Genomic DNA, 8,634 nt, shown 5'->3' with positions numbered 1-8,634 from the left:
CCTGGACTGTAGTATCCCCTTTGGGAGGATACCACTTATGAAACAAAAGCTAATTTCACACTTACAATGTTTAGAAGAAATTTATGCCAAAAGATATTCACAAAAATATTTAATAGCGGAAATAGGCCCATGCGAAAAAGGGTTGAAAGTGCGACATTTTTTTTCCATTGTACCCTCCGAAAAATATTTCTTAGATGAAATACAATATTAGAGTATCAATCTAAAATGGTAATGCCCTTCTCAAATAGTCAACACATTTAAGAAACTTCGTTTTGAAATTTATATTTTCAAATCAACAGCACTGTGAGTCTATAAGATACACGAAACTCAAACTTGCGATTATCACAGAAACTAGTATCTTCCTTTGTACATAATTACAAGGTAAAATGTAAACCCAGTACATGGCATGACTTGGGTTGGAAGCACACCCTAAAATAGCAAAACAAGTCACCAAGTTCAAGTTACATGCATATGGTCTTGTGTCCAACAAGCCTCCAAAATTTCATACATAAGTGTTACATATGGATCATGTACAAGTCCCCAAAATTTTACAAGACCTAGATGCATATGCAAATGTGATCTTCACTAAGGCTCCCAAAAAGACTACTCCAAATGGCCATCTTCAAATCTCTTCCCGTACATTACCTACGATAGAAAACAACTATCGCTAAGCATAAAGCTTAGTGGTGTATAAACTTTGGGCTTGGAGCCATTAGATTCTCCAATTCCTTTATCCGTCGTAGGTAGTTCAATAAGATAACAAAAAATCAAGTAAACAAGTATATCAAAGTATCAAATATCAAAACCTTGAAGAGTTTCCAAATGTCGAAATCAATATTCGAAGGTTCAAGTATCAAGAAAGCTTATACTTCAATTCAAGAGAGTTTGTCAATTAACCAATTTCGCCCAATATGTACGTCATGCCATCACACCAAGCACAATCAATATCAAGATGGACCGAACCCCAAATCAAGAAGGGTCGTCACCCAATAGTCAAGAGAATCAAGAGCCATGTTGAAAGTGGCTTTCCACTCGTACTCGAAAATGGATGAAAATCCATCATCAAGACGAAATGTAAATCCAAAGTCAAGATGGGCAAGATCCGAATCGAGAGGCATGTCGATATCAATGACAAAGTCACCTCAACAAGAAGGACAAAGTCCCAACAAGAATGCAAAATGATCAAGCAATTCGTACAAGTGGGCAATTTAGTGAAAGTTTTGCAATAATTGAGATAATAACCATGCAATGATATAAGATGAAGAGTAAGGTAACAAACCATCAAGATACTTCAGAAATTCCAGAAAATAAAGATATTCCAAGTTCAAGTTTATACATAAACCTTGGCGTTTTACCACACAACAAGTTCTACCACAACTCGGGGAGTTCAAATCATCTACGCCATAGACCAACCAAAGTCCACTTCGTCAAACAATTTCTCTTACCTTGTACAAGAGCATATATACCTTAAATACACAATCAAATATCTACTTAAGTTCAATAGTTTCAGCACGTCGAAACTAAACATGAAATCAGTGAAAATCAGCCTAAACTATCAAAACAGGAATTCTGGACAGTACTACTGTCTTGTACTGTCGCTCAGTTTCAAAGGGGTAAACGGCAAAAATAGACTTGGTGGCCTCAATGAAAGTTGTAGATATATGTCTTGGGGTTTCATAGAAATTTAAATCACTCCTATTGCAGTTTTTTACAAAAATATATGCTCAAAATACTAACAGCAGTTCGCGTAGGGTTTGCAAAACAGAAATCTGGGCACTACCTGCCCTGTACTTCATCACCCCTTTTCGAGTAAATACAAGCAAAAATGGGTTTTGGAGCCTGAACTAAAGTTGTAGGGCTATGAAATGGCTTTCTAGAATATCTTGAATCACTTTAAACTAAGCTTTATGCAAGGAATTTTGCTGAAAACACTAACGATCCAAAGTCCAAAACGGGTTTGTAACTTACCTCAATCGTGTGGAGTTGCTTGGGGCTCAACCAAAGAAAGTCTTGATGATTGATTTAGAGGATGAATATTCTGAGAGGAGAGAGGTTTTGGTGTCTTGTTTCCTTGGAGAAAACGAAATTGGAGGGGTGGTGGAGAGGATAAGAGCCAAAAGGGTATATATCTTACTTAGTAAGATAAGGATGAAAAATAATAAAATAAAATAAAAGGGGCTGCCCACCTTTATAAATATCTAATCCATTTAATAAATTTATTAGATAATCATAGTAGGAGTAGTTTATATAACTACACCATAACACTTCAAACAAGTTTCAAATATCGTCAAGTTCAGTTCACATTCGAAAGTGCGAAGTAAAATATACCCTTACTATCAAGATATGATAAATCAAAAATTCAAGTATTCGCTAAAAAAAAAAACTTTTGGGGTGTTACAACTCTCTCCCCCTTAGGAAATTTTGTCCCGAAATTTACCGTATGCTGGTCTCAAAACAAATGGGGATATTGAATTCGCATATCCTCTTCTCGCTCCCAAGTAGCCTCTTTGCCAGAATGATTTCTCCAAAGGACTTTTACAAATGGGATTTTCTTGTTTCTAAGCTCTTTTGTCTCATGCGCCAAGATTTGGATAGGTTCCTCTTCATATGTCAAGTCAGGGCTAACCTCAATGGATTCAACAGGAAGAACATGAGATGGATCTGAGCGATATCTTCTAAGCATAGAAACATGGAAGACATTGTGGATCTTATCTAACTCCGGTGGAAGAGCTAGTTTATATGCAACTGGACCAAATCTCTTAAGTACTTCATATGGTCTAATAAATCGAGGACTAAGTTTTCCTTTTTGGCCAAACCTCATAATCTTCTTCCATGGAGAAACCTTTAAAAATACCTTATCTCCCACTTGATGTTCAATTTCACACCTTTTAAGATCAGCATAAGACTTTTGTCTATCCGAGGCAATTTTTAGACGATCCTTGATGATTTTTACCTTATCTTCAGTTTGTTGCACAATCTCAGGACCAACCAATTTTCTTTCACCAACTTCACTCCAACAAAGAGGAGTTCTACACTTTCTCCCATATAAGGCTTCGTAGGGAGGCATGCCAATACTTGATTGGTAGCTATTATTGTAAGCGAACTCTATCAAGGCTAGGTGTCTGTCCCAACTACCCTCAAATTCCATAATGCAAGCTCGAAGCATATCTTCCAAGATTTGAATCACCCTCTCGGACTGACCGTTTGTCTGAGAATGGAAAAAAGTACTAAAGTCCAACGTAGTGCCCAAAGCTTTTTGCAAGCTAGTCTAGAATATGGATGTAAACCTTGGGTCTTGATCAGATACAATAGAAATAGGAACTCCATGCAGCCTCACAATCTCATTAACGTACAATTCTGCTAAATGTTCAAGTGGGTAGTCCATTTTTATGGCCAAGAAATGAGCACTCTTGGTTAGCCTATCAACTATAACCCAAATGGCATCATGATTTCTTTGAGTGTGTGGAAGCCCTGAAACAAAGTCCATAGTTATTCTTTCCCATTTCCACTCAGGTATCGATAAGGGTTGTAACAAACCAGTTGGGACTTGATGCTCGGCCTTTATTTGTTGACAAACTAAGCATTTAGAAATAAATTCCGCAATGTCCTTCTTCATACCATTCCACTAGTAGTGTTCTTTGATGGTTTGGTACATTTTAGTACCTCCAGGATGCATTGCATATGGTGAAGTATGTGCTTCATTCAAAATTTCTTTCCTCAAGTTGTCATCTTTAGGAACACATAACCTATTTCAATAAAATAGAACACCATCCTCCCTTAATTTAAAATCAAGCTTTCCTCTAGTTTGAACTTCTTTGATCAATTTCACAAGCTTCTCATCTAACTTCTGTGCTTCTTTCACCTGTTCAAGTAGAACTGGCTTGACTTGCAAACTAGTAACAATAGAGCCATCAGAATTAAATGCAAGACAAGCATTCATGTCTCTTAATTTAAGAAACAAAGGCAAATGACTTAGAGATAAACTAGCAAGGGCTTTGCGACTTAGAGCATCTGCCACCACATTGGCTTTACCCAGATGATAATCAATCGTGCAGTCATAATCTTTAATGAGTTCAAGCCATATACGTTGTCTCAAATTCAACTCTTTCTGTGTACCCAAGTACTTCAAACTCTTGTGGTCAGTAAATATGTGACACTTTTCGCCATATAAGTAATGCCTCCAACTTTTCAAAGCAAACACTATGGCAGCGAGCTCAAGGTCATGAGTAGGATAATTCAATTCATGTGGTTTCAATTTTCGAGAGGCATACGCAACCACTTTCCCTTCCTGCATCAGGACACAACCCAAACCATGATGAGAAGCATCACTATATATCACATACTCTTTCCCTTCAGTTGGTAGAGTAAGTATAGGAGCTTGTGTCAATAAGGATTTGAGCTTTTCAAAGCTCTCTTGGCATTTGTCATCCCATACGAACTTGACCTCCTTCCTCAAGAGTTTAGTCAAAGGAGAGCTATAATGGAGAAGCCTTTGACAAACCTTTTATAGTATCCCGCTAACCCAAGAAACTTCTTACTTCAGTTGGACTTTTAGGTGGTTTCCATTCAACAATAGCTTGAATCTTACTAGGATCCACCTTCACACCTTCAGCTGACACAACATGTCCCAGAAACGCCACTTCACCAAGCCAAAATTCATATTTGGAAAGCTTAGCATAAAGCCTTTTCTCTTCCAAAATTTGCAAAACAATCCGGAGATGCTTTTCATGATCTTCACTATTCTTGGAATATATTAAAATGTCATCTATAAAGACCACCATAAATTGATTAAGATAAGGCTTAAACACGCGATTTATCAGATCCATGAATGCCGCAGGAGCATTTGTCAACCCGAATGGCATCACCAAAAATTCATAATGACCATATCGAGTCCTAAAGGCAGTTTTAGGGACATCTTGTTCACTTACCCGCAGTTGGTAATACCCAGACCTCAAGTCAATTTTTGAGAACAACCTAGAACCCTTTAGCTGGTCAAATAAATCATCAATCCTAGGCAGTGGATATCTATTCTTAATTGTTACCTTGTTCAGTTCTTTGGTAATAAATACAAAGCCTAAGAGTTCCATCTTTCTTTTTCACAAATAAAACAGGAGCTCCCCAGGGAGAAACACTTGGGCGAATAAAACCTTTCTCAAGAAGTTCTTGCAATTGAATTTTCAACTCCTTCAATTCTGTTGGAGCCATTCGATAAGGAGTTATAGAAATAGGAGTAGTTCCAGGAATAACCTCTATAGGAAATTCAACTTCCCTTTCCGGGGGCAATCCAGGAAGATTTTCAGGGAAAACATCAGGAAATTCACATACCACTGGTATATCCTTAAGGCTTGGACTTTCCAGGTGTGTATCAAATATATGAGCAAGATAAGCTTCACAACCCTGACTAACCATCTTTCTTGCCACAACCGCGGAGATAATATTAGATGTCAATGATCTTTCACCTTGAACAATGATGTGTGAAAATGAAGGATTTCTAAAGGTCACATGCTTCGACCTACAATCAACTATCGCATGGTATCTATGAAGCCAATCCATACCGATGATGACATCATAGTCTTGGAAAGGCATTTCAATCAAATCAGCAGGGAAGACTAGATTTTGAATCACCAAGGGACAAACTCGATAGATTTGATTACAAACAATTTGTTGACCCAAAGGACTTTGGACAAGCACACCACAATCAAGTCTCACAGATTTCACATTTTTAGGAAAAACCAAAGATGAGCTAACATAGGAATGTGTAGAACCAGGATCAAACAATGTAACAACACATAAGCCAAATAAGTGAAATTTACCAACAACCACGTCTGCTCCATCTTGGTCATCCCTCTGTCTCATGGCATAAGCTCGTGCTGTAGCTCTTGAGCCACTAGCTTGATTGGCTCCACCTGCACTTGTTGCTTGCATGTTTCTAGATCTTGCACGTCTATTCCCTTGAGAAGGAATGGTAATAGGTTTCTGAATTGAGCCTTCCATATGCGGAGAAGAAGTAGGGTTAGGATTAGGACAATCCTTCACTTTATGATCGAACCTCCCACAATTAAAACAAGCACCAGAAGCTTTCCTACAAGTACCAGAGTGATTCTTTCCACATTGTGCACAAGTGGGTATACGAGTCTTGCCTTGGCCATAGCTTGGAGTGCTAGCAGTAGAGAAATTTGATCTATTTTGCTTATGCTGGGCTGACTTGTGAACAGTACTAGATTTGGAATTATCAAACCTTCCCCTTTTAGAGGACCTCCTGAATCTGCATCAACTTTTTTGAACTTGTTTTCATTTCTACTAGCTTGTTCCTTGTCGATCCTTTCCCAAGTAAGAGCAGCTGACACTAATTTACAAAAGTTCTCATGGTGTAGGACCGCCACGTATTTTCTAATGGAATTATTCAAACAGTCTTCGAATCGCCTGCACTTATCTTTTTCGTTATTAATAATACCACCAGCATAATGAAAAAGCCTGAGAAACTTCTGTTGATATTCAGCAATAGACATACTCCCTTGCTCTAGATTCAAGAACTCCTTTTTCTTTGCATCATGATAAGCAGGTGGGACATACTTCATATGAAATTCTTTCACAAAATCATTCCAAGTAAGGACAGGAGTTTTTGCCTTAGTATTCGGTACACTTACCCACCAGTCATAAGCATCTTTTTGTAACAGTGATACAACATACTTAAATTTGGCAGCATCTGAACACTCTAATTGCTCAAATACTCTTTCCATCCGCTTCAACCACTGCTCGGCATCCATAAGATCAACAGTTCCTTCAAACTCAACTCCACCCATTTTTCTTATTTTCTCAAAGCTCATTTCATTAGGGTCGGGCATTCTTCTAGCCATGTGACGAAAGAAATCAACCATTTGTTGAAAAGGAGGATCAACAGCAGAAGTACTATGACTCATTTGAGGGTGTGGCCCAGCTCTTGTACCCTGATTATTTTCCAACTTCAGATCCACTAGTATGAGGATGATTAGAATCAGAAAAATATTCCTTACCCCTTCTTGTAAGTGAGGTTGGGCATTAGAGTTATTTAAACCCTCACGAGCGGCTTCCATAGGTCTATTAGAGGAAGAAGAGGCCACAACTTAATTCCTACATAAGGGAAGATCATATTGCATTAGGGACCTGTACATGATGCATATGCACAATACACTCAACAAAACATGTAAAAAAAAAAAAAAAAAAAAAAAAAAGGAACAAGTATACCAACAAGTCACAACAAAAGTCCTAGAATCACAAACCTAGGCTCTGATACCAAAACTTGTAGCATCCCCTTTGGGAGGATACCACTTATGAAACAAAAGCTAATTTCACACTTACAACGTTTAGAAGAAATTTATGCCAAAAGATATTCACAAAAATATTTAATAGCGGAAATAGGCCCATGCGAAAAAGGGTTGAAAGTGCAACATCTTTTTTTCCGTTGTACCCTTCGAAAAATATTTCTTAGATGAAATACAATATCAGAGTATCAATTTAAAATGGTAATGCCCTTCTCAAATAGTCAACACATTTAAGAAACTTCGTTTTGAAATTTATATTTTCAAATCAACACCACTGCGGGTCCATAAGATACACGAAACTCAAACTTGCGATTATCACAGAAACTAGTATCTTCCTTTGTACATAATTACAAGGCAAAATGTAAACCCAGTACATGGCATGACTTGGGTTGGAAGCACACCCTAAAATAGCAAAACAAGTCACCAAGTTCAAGTTACAAGTATATGGTCTTGTGTCCAACAAGCCTCCAAAATTTCATACATAAGTGTTACATATGGATCATGTACAAGTCCCCAAAATTTTACAAGACCTAGATGCATATGCAAATGTGATCTTCACTAAGGCTCCCAAAAAGACTACTCCAAATGGCCATCTTCAAATCTCTTCCCGTACATTACCTACGATAGAAAACAACTATCGCTAAGCATAAAGCTTAGTGGTGTACAAACTTTGGGCTTGGAGCCATTAGATTCTCCAATTCCCTTATCCGTCGTAGGTAGCTCAATAAGATAATAATAAATCAAGTAAACAAGTATATCAAAGTATCAAATATCAAAAACTTGAAGAGTTTCCAAATGTCGAAATCAATATTCGAAGGTTCAAGTATCAAGAAAGCTTATACTTCAATTCAAGAGAGTTTGTCAATTAACCAATTTCACCCAATATGTACGTCATGCCATCACACCAAGCACAATCAATATCAAGATGGACCGAAGCCCCAAATCAAGAAGGGTCGTCACCCAATAGTCAAGAGAATCAAGAGCCATGTTGAAAGTGGCTTTCCACTCGTACTCGAAAATGGACGAAAATCCATCATCAAGACGAAATGTAAATCCAAAGTCAAGATGGGAAAGATCCGAATCCAGAGGCATGCCGATTTCGATGACAAAGTCACCGCAACAAGAAGGACAAAGTCTCAACAAGAATGCAAAATGATCAAGCAATTCGTACAAGTGGGCGATTTAGCGAAAGTTTTGCAATACTTGAGATAATAACCATACAATGATATAAGATGAAGAGTAAGGAAACAACCCATCAAGATACTTCAAAAATTCTAGAAAATAAAGATATTCCAAGGTCAAGTTTATACACAAACCTTGGCGTTTTACCACA

The 8,634-nt window shown here is 37.7% G+C and overlaps 1 pseudogene; it reads right to left on the bottom strand.

Annotated features, from left to right (window-relative positions):
• Window positions 1-2,449: 2,449 nt before the first annotated feature.
• LOC132054177 (uncharacterized) lies at window positions 2,450-7,073 on the bottom strand (annotated as a pseudogene).
• Between the last annotated feature and the right edge of the window lie 1,561 nt (window positions 7,074-8,634).

This window comes from Lycium ferocissimum, chromosome 4, assembly GCF_029784015.1.
Source record: "Lycium ferocissimum isolate CSIRO_LF1 chromosome 4, AGI_CSIRO_Lferr_CH_V1, whole genome shotgun sequence".
Taxonomy (NCBI): Eukaryota; Viridiplantae; Streptophyta; class Magnoliopsida; order Solanales; family Solanaceae; genus Lycium; species Lycium ferocissimum.
Note: the sequence above shows the minus strand (reverse complement) of the source record. Positions and strands in the feature narration are given on the sequence as shown.